Source organism: Cupressus sempervirens, chromosome 11 (genome assembly GCF_028749045.1).
Source record: "Cupressus sempervirens isolate cs-2001-9-10 chromosome 11, ASM2874904v1, whole genome shotgun sequence".
Classification (NCBI taxonomy): Eukaryota; Viridiplantae; Streptophyta; class Pinopsida; order Cupressales; family Cupressaceae; genus Cupressus; species Cupressus sempervirens.
Genome location: NC_143128.1, coordinates 633,203,419 through 633,207,330, shown reverse-complemented (window position 1 = coordinate 633,207,330; position 3,912 = coordinate 633,203,419).

The window sequence follows — 3,912 nt, the reverse complement described above, 5'->3', positions numbered from 1 at the left end:
CTTTTAGATGGGTCTTATTCAATTTGTAGGTCTGTTGTGATTTTTAGTTCTAATTAAATCAAATAAAAATATCATTAAATGATTTAATTTAATGAAAATTTTATAAGGAAAAATCAATTTTAATTATATTTAATTAATTGAGAAATGAATTAAATAGAGGAATTAAATTTAAAAGACTTAATTAAAAGTACAAATTTGGCCTAATTATATTAATTTAATTTAATAATAATTAATTTAGAGGTTCCATTTTAATAATGAACCCTCAATAATATTTTTAGTTAAATTAATAAATATACTTTCTAAATATGTCTAATTATTTAATAAAAGCGGGTATAATTTAAATAAACTTTATTTCAAAAAGGGTTTTGGGAGACAAGAATCTTGTATTCTTTGAGTTGCTGTCAGATTTTAGCATTAGATCGAGGTAGGGATTCTATTGAGTTTATCACACTAAATCTCATATTGTTTATGTGTCTTCTTCATGTCTATATATAGATCTTGTTTTGGAAATCATATTTTAAATTAAAACCCTTGTTTTGTAGATTACTGTTCTTCATATTGAAACATCTTAGGAAAGAAAATGAATTTGAAAACCCTTAATCAAAAGCTTGGAAATTTAGGGGAAAAAAACTTCATGGGTAGGGTTCGAATCAAGAAAAATATTTCAATTCAAAAAAATTAATGGTTGGAACTGTGTTCCCTATCAAATCTATACTAGAGAAATAAATAAAATTATAAAAGTATGTATGTATATATATATATATATATATATATATATATATATATATATATATATATATATATATATATATATATATATATATATATATATATATATATATATATATATATATATATATATATATATATATATCATTACCACAATAATAAAATTATCACAGTGGTAATAATACTTTTTTTAATGTTTGGGAATCAAATTGGAAAATAATGATTTTTATAAATAAATAAAATTATTAAAAAATATATTTTAATGGGTGGGGGGGGCATCACCAACCCATCACCCATTCTATTTCTCCATTGACACGTAGGCCGAGGCTACCAAGCGCAGCAACTGCTGCCTTTGCATGTCATTGGCTACAACCCTTTTAAGGGTTAAAGTTTTTATTTTTTAATTTTAAAAAAAATATTATATTAATTATTATTTTTTTATATTATTATTATTATTTCATGATGATGCCAAACACTAACAGTGGATGCCAAGTATCAGAACCTCATTGAGTTAGGCTTCAGAACACAAATGTCTTCATGTGGGCCCACTTTGTAATATTTGTAGTAACTTGTATTGTGGCCAATTTTGCAATTTGTATAATTAGACTGATATATATTTAATGACTTGTATCATATCCAAGTGTGATGAAGATGTGAATGTGAATAAGATTAGAGAATAGCAGAAAGAGCGAATTGAAAAGGCTACAATAGTATAAGGAGCAACAATGACATATCTATCATAGGAAGGTGATTAGTACTTAAAAGAATCTCATTCAGTAAACCAAGTTGTAGATCAGAGATTGTCTACTATTTCATCATAATAGGTGGATTAGTCAAATCCTCTCACAAGGTATACCTAACAATATTTTGTAAATCTCTTTATTGACCAAGCTTCTACATCTACCAAGTGCATGATGATGTCGAGCATTGACAGTGGATGTCAAGTATAAGAACCTCACCAAGTTAGTCTTTGGAACCTAAATGTCTTCATGTGGGGCAACTTTGTAATATTTATGGTAACTTGTATTGTGGCTGACTTTGTAATTTGTATAATTAGATTGATATATATGTAATGAATTGTATCATATCTAAGTGTGATGAAGATGTGAATGTGAATAAGATCAGAGAAGAGTAGAAAGAGAAAATTGAAAAGGCTACAACAATATAAGGAGTAACAATGACATATCTATCACAAGAAGGTGATTAGTACTCAAAAGAATCCCATTCAACAAACCAAGTTGCAGATCAGATATTGTCTACTGTTTCATCCTAGTAGGTGGATTAGTCAAATCCTTTCACAAGGTAGACCTAACAGTCTTTTGTAAATCTCTTTACTGAGTGCATATTTAATTATATGTTTGTAAATCCTTTCACAAGGTGGACCTAGCAGTCCTCATTCCTCCTAACAGGGAAGGTCATCAGAAGTGATCAATGCAAGCTTTAATAGGCTAACATTATACTATAGTACTAAAGTTTGTGGGTATCATCCCCACCCTAGTTTTACTTTCTATTTGGAAGGTTTCTAGGTCACCAAATCTTTGTGTCATAGTGTTATGAATACTTCATATTTTCAGTTTCTTATGCATGCAATTAGATCAAATTCTATGTGATGGATTATATACTAATTAGATTTTTGGATTAAGAGTTGAAATTGTTGAAGTTTTAGAAGTTTCTAATTTACCCCTCCCCTCTAAGTAACTTAGCTTAGTCTTGAATATTTCCAATAGGAAGGATGCCAATTGTGCTCTCATAGGATTGGTTTTTCCACAAGCTTTCAACCTATCAATGATTGCTTCTAATTTATTTTTCCCTCTTTCTATTTCATTCATTATGTTGTCTTTGGTGCCAGGAGGAGACCTTTCAATCGGTGGAGGTTGCAAAATTTTTTTCTCTTCTTATGGAGGTTTTTAATTTTCATCTTATGGAGAGTTTTGATTTGGATCTTGTGGAGGGTTTTCATTTTGATTTTGTTAATTGGGTTGGGGATTTGGTAGTTGATTATTCACATTTCCTAATAAGAAACCAATTGCATTCTAAATAAATAAACAAATTTAAAGCAAAACTGAAAAACCTACAAAACAATGTAAAAACTTACAAATCAATTAAAAAATATATAAAACAATGCAAAAAAAAGAGTAGAAAACATACTACGTGATCTTGATCTTGATCTCTTTCGAAGAGGAGGCATTTTGAGGGGGTAGGTGAGCAAATTCTTCAAGATTTACAAATCGTGTGGACGTTGTTGAGGAGAAAGAAGGCAACAACAAAAAGAAATGAAATGGGCCATGGGTTTGCAACCCACATATTAAAACTTGTAATTTTAAAAAGCGTGCACATGCTTTGGCTTGTGGAGCCCAAGCCAAAGTGTGTGAATACTTTTAGAATTTAGAAAATTTGTTTTGTGTGTCATGTTTTTGGCACCAAAACTTGGTCCATCAACCCACCTACTTCTTATTTTCTCCAAAATATTTCATACCATTGCATTGAAATCCAAAAAATTGACCAGTCAATTTAATTAATTTTTGTAGAAAGGAGCTAGTAGTTTAGAAACTACATTTAATTTCCTATATATTGTATTGTTACATCATTTTTATATAATATTTGTAACTACTTCAACATTCAATTTCCTATATATTGTATTGTTATGTCATTTTGATATAATATTCGTAACTGCTTCAAAATTTTACATCAAATGGACTAATCTTGATTTTTTTATTTTTCCTTGTCACTTAAGGCACTAGTTTGATATACCATGATCCTATGCATACCCTTATGTTGTTGCACATGTGTGTTATATTTGTCTTGCGTTTGGCAAGTAGCAACAAGTACTTGAGTGGAATTTTGACAACTATGTCCTAGTAAATATTTATGGTCCAATAGATTTGGGAATATAACTATTAATCCCTTCTTTTCCTATCTCTAAATGAGTGGTTAATTGTTTTTCTTTCAATCTGCTATTACTGTAGAATGTTGTCAATGCAGGTTAAGACTTCTACCAAATCAAAAGCCAACTCTCCATTTACAAATGTGATGGTTGGGTGATCCTTGAATCTATGGAAGTATTTATGGAAGTGTTTATAGAAAACTAGAAGAAAATAGGGAACAATGTGAGAGCTTCAAATTTTGAACTATCACTAGAAGTTGATTAATTAGGTATTTTTCATACATTTTTGCTTCTTATCT